Raw genomic sequence first — 9,261 nt, 5'->3', positions numbered from 1 at the left:
GTCCCATGGATATCATGGCAATTCATTATTTCCTTCATTGCTTAGGCTGCTAGGTAGCTCAGAGTCCAAATCGTGTCCTGTCTCCCTGCACCTGAGGCAGATCGTTTAGTGTGCACATTTGTGAGGTCATCTGACTTTTCTTTTCTTATTCACGTCTCCCTTCAGTCACTCAACAGTTCTTATTGTTATTATCCTGAATAGAACCTTGTGTGAGGTTCACAGAATCATGTCTCAACAACCAGGATGCTGGACAAAGGACACACCTGTCCCCCTCTGTCCCGTTGTCTGTGTGCAGTAGCCAAAGGCTTCAGGAGTCAGAGGCCCAAGAGCTGGGGTCGCTTCTGTCGTAGGTTGTAAGTTCATTGAAAATCCTGCCCTGTCGGTTTATTTTCTTTCAGTCCCACCTGAGGCAGTGCTAGTTTTCACAGCTCTTCACAGGACTCAACACCTGATGCTAAAGACGAATTAAAGTGGATCCGCGTGCCAGGCACATTTTGGTTAAGTCAGATGATTTTCAAAAGAAATTCTCTGAGACTCCTTACAGCCTTTCGGGAGATGTCCCTTCCACCCTCCCTCTCCCTCTCCTCCCCACCCCCACCCCGGCTCTCTCTCTGAATCTCCCCTCGTCTCACATGTGCCCCACTCGCCTTTCTTTTCTTCCATCCAACATACCATCACTAGCTAAACAAGTTACTTCACTTATTTGAGCGTCAGGTTTTTTTTTTTTTTTTCAATCCCTAAAAGAGGAATTGAAAAACACCTCATAGGAAGATTGTGTGAATTACATTAAATTTATTTGTGTAAAGCACTTAGCATATTGTCTGACACAGGAGAAGTGTAACAAATGCTATTTTTATTCAATCATTCAACAAACATTTATGATATACCATATGTTGAATGCTGGACACACACAATCAGATATTTCTCAAGGGAAAAATAATTCTCTTTATTTAAATACACACATACCCCATAGTAATCTGGGGCAGAGAAGCACTGAGACCCCACTAATGGTGCATACTGTGAAAGTCCTAGAAGAGGCTGGAACGGAACATGGCTTCATCTTCTCTGGAAAGCTTTCCTGGGTTGGTGTCAGCAGTTCTTGTCTCCTTCCCTCGCCTCTCCCTCCTTTGGCGTCTGAGACCCTCCTTCTCTGGTTCAGGGTTACCTTTAGGGCCCCAGCTCCTGGCTGCACTTTAGGCCAGGCAATTCCAGGACTATACTCCACTGTCTAGTCCTACTTGGGCTGCTTCAATTGCCACTATCTTTATGCAAATTAGCCCCCAAAAGAGGAGTCTTAATGTTATATTTGCTTCCTCCCCTTTTTTTTTCTAATCACGGCCTGACTGCTTTCCGTTTCCCTCTCTGCTTTTGTGAACCTGTTGTGCCCGTGGCGCTCACAGGCTCTAAACACCGTCCATTCAGTGATGCCATGAGTGATTAATCTGTGGCTAGTTTCCTTCCATCTTCCCCAGAGCGTGTGCAGGGCCCATTCATCAAGATGCCCAGATAATTGAAGCAATCCACCTTCGTTCAGGGCCACGCTCTGGGCAGTGATGCTGGCCCAGAGAGCTGTTGTGTTGCATGTAATTACTCTTCCCGCATGAATCCCCGGGGCCCCTCTCTGCCTCTTGCAGATCCCCATCACCTTGAACGGTGTTTCTGCACATGCCTCTCCCCTCCTCTCCACCAAGTCCTTCTGTGGACTTTCATCCCGGGCTGGCTTTCACGATGTTTTACCCTGACCCTGAGAAGAGCCGTTGGCATTGACAGAGCAGGCAGAAGGACTCACTGAAACTGCGGTTAGAGGGAGCTGAGTTGGCCACTGGAGAGAACTGTCTTCCCTGAGTTTTGGAGAAGCAGAGATCCACCACCATGGAGGTGGTGTGATGTTTCTCAGAGAGCTCGAGGGAAAGGACAGAAAGGGGATCTCTTTTGACAGATGACTGGCGAACTGGACGTCCTCCCTGACCTGTGTCCAGTGGAAGGAGAGCTGTTAAGCTCAGAGGCGGCCTTAGCCACTGTCTCCTCCAGCTGCCCTCACAATGCCAACCTTGGGATGCCTTTTCTTAGCACAGATCTTCTTTAATTATTCACTTATTCACTCATTTACTCATCTCACAGATATTTGGGATGCACGGCATTGCACTGCCATACCCTTGCTGTCCCAAGCACGATGTGGGTAGAGATGACGGCAACAAAGTGGTGTCCCACTAACCTGGAGGAATGAAAAAGTTGTATAAATATCATCAATATTGTCTCCAGACTGTCAAGTTGATAAAAGCAATAAACATCAACAATTGTTTTAGGGGATATTCTGCAAGGGAGGCTTTGCATTCAAGAGGATATTATTTCTTCCAACCAGTGCCAATCAACAATGGCAACGAAACAAAGAGGCATAAATCACTGCAATAAAGAAGACTCTCGTGAGTATGACCTTGTAGCTGTATGCTGCAGCAAAGGATCTGAAGCCCAGGATTAGACTTAGGGGTGCAACCTCAGAGACCCAGAGAACGTGAGGTTGTCATTGTCCTTGAAGCCCTGAAGAGTCTGACTGCCTCACTTGGAATTCAAGTCTCCCAGAAGGTGGCCCCAACTTGATTTTCTCCTAACAAGCTGCATTAGACCTTTAGAGGAAGAAGCACTGTCATGATCTTGGTGTCTCATTTCTACTCTCCATAGAAGTGAATATACGATATTAAAAACCATAGAATAAGTACAAGGAACACAACTCTAATTTTCTCCATAATGTTTTCTTGATGCTTTTTAAAAAATAGCAAGCAACAGATTCTTAAGCAAAAGTTGGTGTCCTTGCTGTGTTGATGTCTTGCGTATGTGCTGAGTTTGATAGAGGGCAACCCGTATTGTCCACTTTGTCCCCATAAGAACCCTCCATTCAGTCGGCTCTGATCTCGATCCCAAGCTCAGGACTTTGTTTTCTGATGAACTTCCTTTGTGCCAGAATATTTCTTTTCTTCTCTGTCTACATAACTTTTTACTTTTCATCTACAGCCCTGTTTAAATTATGGCCCAACCCTCCCAAACCGGGAAGACTCCATGGTCATTCCCATACAGGGAAAGCTTTCTTGCCACATCACTTAATAACATACCACTTTGTGACATGTCCCACATTGTTATTTCATGTGTGTATTTAATTTAAGTGTTCCTGTGTCCATTTCCTAATGAGCCTATGAGTTTTTGAGGGCAAGACTCAGGTGTTACATTTCTGTCTCGCCCTTTGATGCTGCTGGGTGATAGACAGCACTCACATTTTAAGGAAGCTTGTTCCTTGAGTCAGTACTTCTCAATCTGAGGAGCAGAGAGACTCACTTTAGGAGTAGAAATTCTCTGAGACACTGAGAATACACTGCATCCTGAAAACATTGCGCTAAAAGTGGGTGATCCCTTGGTGCCAACGGAATGGTAAATTAAAATGCACAATCAAGCACTGATTAACATGAAGTGAAAATACAAAACTTAAATGTCATTAAAACGTCAATGCTTAGGGAATATATCCCTAGCACCCTCTTCCACCCCTATCCCTGCTCTCCACCGTCTTGTTCCACTACAATCCGTGTGCACCAGGGGAGCGGGAACAGGCAAGTTGCATTTCTATGGGGTGAGAAGCTTGGAAAAACCTAGAGCTTTAGATCCTTAGTACATTTAGATTCTGGTATAGCATCTTCAGGTCAAATTTCTTTGTGTTAGAGCAAGGACCAGGAGAAAAACCATCAAGGTAAGTGCAAGATTCAAGGTAGAGAGAGGGGTTGCTGATGCCAGATGCTGCGGGTTAAGTGGCATGGATGCAAGGAAGTGGGCATGGTTTGCAATATACCGCTCATGAGGAAAGAGGTATAAAAGGATTTCAATCTAAAATGGAACCACAGGATATGAAATAAAGAATCCCATGCATTTGCCCTCAGAAGAATGGAATTTCAGAACCAAGATACTGATTTTCTGTAAATGCTTGATTTACAGAAGAGTGAGCCTCATCTCCTCAGCAAGAACATCTGTCAAGAATCCCTTCCTATCTTCAAGTCCATGAACTTCCTATACTTGGACTTTGGCCGGACTTCCCCCTCTTTGCACTCCTTGCCCATAAATATAGCCTGCCCCAAACCCTCAGTGGACTTGCCTGTAGCTTGCTAAGGAATGCATTTTCTGAATTTTGGTTGTGCTGTTATTCCCAAATAAATCTAAATTCTAGTGATTTGAGCTTGCCTCAGTTTACCTCTTTATTTAGGTCAACCGAGGGAAGATGAGAGGGAGCCAGACTACAGCAGTAGATTGGGTATTGTAGGAGGTAAGAAGGTGAAGGTAGAAGGGAAGGGGCTGGAAACTTGAGGAGGAGCAGAGATGAAAGAAAGTCTTTATTATTTAGTTTTTTAATATGGAGATGAGCACATTTATATTCCCTGTAGGTCCTCATCTTCTTCAGTCTGATGGGGAAACAAAGCAGACAGCTGCAGCCACGGGAGACAGACTGGACTGACCCTCTTCACCCCAAACCCAAAATTCCATGGAAAGGTTCTCACTGATCCAGCTGAGTCTTTAGGAGCCCAACTAAGGGTCAAAAATTTTGTATCAAGGCTGTGGGGAGGAGGTCCTACGTAAGTACATGCCAGCACCTATGGGGGTCATGCAGATGGAATGGAAAGGAGAGCAGTTTTCAATGAAGAGGGGTGTTCATTAATGTGTGTAGTTTGGAGGTGGAAGAGAGTTTAGAAAATTTGAGAAGCTCATATCTCAAGCTTATTTTGTTTTGTTTTTTGTTCTTGGAGAAGTTAGGGCCACTGCAAAGAGTTAGGGGGTCAATGGAGATTTGAGTTACTGAGGGCTTGGAACATTACAATGCAAAATGAGAAAGCCAGCAGAGCAACTGAGCAACTGGGACATGCATTCAAGGGTAGGAAGCATCGTTGTGTCATGGCATCAATACTGATTTTTTCACTTAATGGACATTATTGATGACAACCTCCATTATCTCCCAGCATCCTAAACATAGATGGCACCAATAAAAGCAGATAGTTGGGCTGATCCAGGGTTGGAGAGCGGCAATATAGATGCATCAGGAAAGGAGGCAAACCAGTGGAGGAGAGGGGAAGGGCTGAAGTAAGTGTCCACACAAGAGTAAGTGTCCACACAACTTGGTATACAGACCAGGACTGATGTTTTGTTTTTCATTTTAAAAGGGAGTATTTAATTCAACATAGCAATAAGAACTGAACAGTATTAAAAACAGGAGTGGCTTAAAATGCATTTTAATCTAATTTCCTTTGGAGGAGTTTGCTAGTTCTCTACAGCAAAAGGATGCTAGGAAAATGTCCGTAGAAAACAGAAATTCTCTCAGGATGCACATCTAAAATTCTTAAAAGGGCTTAAAGATTCGGGGAGGAGCTTACCAACTGTTGTGTTTCAGGAGTGCGTCTTATCATGGCCCTTGCAAATGGAAATGACCCTTCAGGTAAGGCGGGCACATTGTGGTTTGCTGAGGAAAGTTCCATGTAATTATCAATGGCACCTCTTTTCACTATTGAGAGGTCCCAATTTCGATCTTGGTCAGCTCATACTTGGTCAGGTCTGAAGTGACTAGGGCAAGTGGTCTCTCAGTAATGTCACTTCTTTGTGTGTGGTGCTGTAGGCCTGATGATCTGGAAGGAGTAAACTTTGGCTCTCAAACTGCGTCTCTCTTCTTGGTGTGAATGGAGACTCCTGGAAGTCACCAGTGCCTGCAGATCTGGGGTCCAAAGAGAAAGGATCAGTGATAGAAACAAAGCTACCCTGTCCTGCTGGTTCCCGGTAGGGGAAGCCACATAAGCAAAGGCTAGAGAAAATGGTTACATTCTTTGTTGGCAGATGGCTTAGAAAATACTGCCCATACTGAACTGGATTCCCCTAGGCCATCTGATACACCCAGGGTGCCTCAAGGCAGGAAGTCCCAGAAACCACAGGCAGTTTGTGACCGCCCACTTCAGCTTTTTTCAGCATGAAAAAGACATGGGCCATGCAGGAATCATCTTTGTTTCTTGCCACAGTGAAGACCGATGATGTCTTGCATAAAGGAGATTCTCAATACATACGTGACTGAACCCGTGTCCTTTACAGAACAGACTGGGGTTGTTCTGTCTTAGAGGTGCCTCAGTTGGTGGCCTTCAACTTGGTATACAGACCTATATGTGTACAATGCAGCACAGAAGATGGGGCAGGTGAAGGTGGGGAAGAAGGCTGGCTGGAGCTGGGATAGATTTTTTTTTTTTCCTGAGCCCAGCTGGTGATCAGCTTATACCCTAAAGCAGAAGGATTAATAACCAGAGTAATTTTATCCCCATCAGAATGTAACTACAGATGTGGGCTTATTGGGTGAAACAGCTAATCCTTTCTACATTTGGCTCACTCATGAAATACGATGCCTGGGGTTGTCAAAAGCACTATTTCCACATGGGCGTGCTGCTGGGTGTGCAGCCCTCCTGGGCTGTGTGGGCAGCTGTCGACTGTCTGTGCTCTTGCTGTGGGTGAACTGACTTCTCACTGGACTGATGGAGGGGAAGGGAACAGGCCTGTGTGTATGTGTGGACACTGAGAGGAGGGAGGGCGTGGTTGAAGGAAAATGTCAGGTGTTGGAGTAGGTCGGTGCGAAAAGAGGCTGGAGGGAAAAAGACTCTTGGAAAAACCTAAGCTTCCTTGCAACCCTGTCTTACAGCGTCAGGGATAGGGAGGCAGCAGGAAGAGGGAAGAGGGCTGAGGAGAGGGGGTGCGCCTGGGTGTACACGTGCTCCAGATCTGAGCCAGCAGGCACCCAGGGATTTACAGCGTGGCAATGGTTGGAGGCTCCAACGCCAGGAGACTCAATTAATCAAAGAGCTGCTGCTGATGGAGCAGAGATGAAAGGGTTTCCAGGCCAGTCAGTGATATGCTTGGAGCTTTTCCCCGGGCAGCCACCCTGGGGTGAGTAACAGGAGACAAGATTCTTTCTGAGAGCTAAGGTCTGCGAGTTCCACGCCGCCACGGAGGGAGGCACCCAGGCAGCCAGTGGGCGTTAAGCGGGCGTGGTCAGGGCGACGGGGCGTGGCCCCAGCACCGGGGCGGCGCGCGTGACCGCCCCCACCCCGGCCGGCTCGGCGCACCACCTCCCGCTGGGCGTGGGGGCAGGGGGCGGGGAACGACGGTGGTCCCGGTGGGCCGCGTGCCTCCTACCTGACCCCGGCCGCTCCCTGCGCGGTGATCCGGGTCCCAGGTTGGGCGGCGCAGCGCAGGGCGCCGAAGGCGTCGCCCTCCCTTCCACCCACCGTTACCGGGCTCGGCTGGTCGCTCCGACCCGCTCGCTCCCCCGCTTCTTTTCAGTCCCAGGCTGGAGGGGCAGGAGAGGTTAAAGCTTCATTCCAGTGAGCTACGTTCCAGAACCTTTAAAAAATGCCCCGGGGTTCCTGGAAGACGTTGAGAGGAAAGCAGAGTGTCCGACGTCCCCACCCAAATGCTCCTGATCCAGAGAGACCGCCTTTGACTGAAGAGTCCCGGTGGGTGGGAGGAAAGGGCAGAGTGGCTTGTAAAAAAAAACAACCTTCTTATCCATTCGTCTTCCTTCCCCTACCTTCTTCCCTTGGGTTCTTAATTAATGTCTCCCCTTCCCTCCAGCCCAAAGAATCTGGAGCCTAAAACCCTTCTCCCACAGGGCAGGGCGGGCCCACCGAGGCCGCCCTTAGCCCGGGAGTTCAGGCGGGGCCGCGCAAGGAAGGATTGCGCCTCCCGGGCGGGTCTCGGGGTTGGAAGGCTCACATCACCATGGCAACGAGGTCCTCGCTTCCCGTGGGAATAACGAACTCCCGAAAGTGCAGCAAATTGGAAAGGGACCTGCTGAGTGCCAGCTGGGGCTCTAGGCCCGAGGGGGGAGGGGAGGTGGTCTGCAGAGGGCGGGCGGGGAGTGGGGGGGAGGGGTACGACCGGGCCTGAGGGGCGACCCCAAGCGTGGATGCCGGGCTGCGCGTGTTTCCTCTGAGTCAGGTGGGGCCGCACATGCTGGACACGTGACACGCCGTGCTTCCCGGGGCCGCCAGTGAGCAGATGTAGTTGCTGACTTGCTTAGAGCAGTGTCCTGGCTCTGGCTAAGTGGGACGGTTCCCTTCTGTTCTGGCTCGCGGCTGAATTCAAGTTGTATGTGGCTGAGGCATTAGTTTATTTTTTACAATTTTTTTTTTTGGAGTTTTAAAAGTTGTTTTACTGGTAAAAAGAAAAAAACATTTTTTAACCCATCAATAAATGTGTAAAGAAGGAAATGAAAATGATCCACAATCCCCAATTCTTACACCCAAAGATAGCCACTATTAACATTTTGTTGTCATCCTTCCAGATTCTTCCTGCACGCGTGTTCGCACGTGAATGTAGTATTTACAAAAGTAGATTACTCTGCACATGATGCTTTGTCACTTAATTTACCACAGACAGGGAAAGCGGGAAGAAAAATCGATTTATTATTTCTAATGGCAACATAGGATTATCATAACTTATTAAGCATTTGCTACTGCTGGAAGTTTAAGTTGCTTCCCAATTTTTACTCTTCTTTGTGGGAATAAACATCCTCACACATACATTTTTGCATACAGTCTGTTAGTTATTTTAAGATAAGTAAAACTTCTAGAGTTACTGGGTCAAAGAATAGGGGCATTTGAGATTTTGATGTACATTTCTAAATTCTGGGTCTCTGGGTTGTTTCAGAAGCAAGTGGGCTTTTTTTCTCCTCCGTTGGTACTAGGAACAACAGGGTGAGTTCCTTTATAATATGGTGTCTTGGTTCCTATTCCCGCCAAAGCAAAATCTGAAACAAGAATAATATGGCGTGTGAATATTTATTATATCTATTGGGTGTGAATAGTTTTTTTTTTTCAGAGGTGATCCCAGAAGCACACTGAAAGGTGAGCAATTAAAAGTGCACTAATGAAGGGGTTACTGCTGTGGGCAACTGGGGGGCCCAGTCAGGCTGGGGACCCTCTGAGAGAGCACATAGAACACTCCTCGGAATGGATCCCCATTTATTTCTGCAGGACATTAACTCTCCAGATCACCCAACCTTCCCCACTGTTGTTTGGAAAATGTCTGCAGGTGAGTTCTGAGGTAGGCCAAGGGGATATGGCCGAAGCGTCTACAGCCTCAGCCACAAATGAATTATTACAACTTGCCCTGAACCGAGGCCAAGGGATGAGGTTAATGCAGGATAAAATTGCGTAATGGGCTCCGATTTTCCCCAGCCCCTCCACCTTCCCTCTCTGTTCC

The 9,261-nt window shown here is 47.4% G+C and overlaps 1 long non-coding RNA gene across 1 annotated transcript; it reads right to left on the bottom strand.

Moving 5' to 3' along the window:
* Window positions 1-777: 777 nt before the first annotated feature.
* On the bottom strand, window positions 778-7,818 carry LOC125171282 (uncharacterized). Its single transcript, XR_007154241.1, has 3 exons — window positions 7,192-7,818; window positions 5,400-5,734; window positions 778-2,215 (listed from the first exon to the last, which is right to left on the bottom strand). It is a non-coding gene; the product is annotated as an uncharacterized LOC125171282 (long non-coding RNA).
* Between the last annotated feature and the right edge of the window lie 1,443 nt (window positions 7,819-9,261).

This window comes from Prionailurus viverrinus, chromosome B4 (genome assembly GCF_022837055.1).
Source record: "Prionailurus viverrinus isolate Anna chromosome B4, UM_Priviv_1.0, whole genome shotgun sequence".
Lineage (NCBI taxonomy): Eukaryota > Metazoa > Chordata > Mammalia > Carnivora > Felidae > Prionailurus > Prionailurus viverrinus.
The sequence above is the reverse complement of the archived record's forward strand: the minus strand, read 5'-3'. Positions and strand labels throughout refer to the sequence as shown.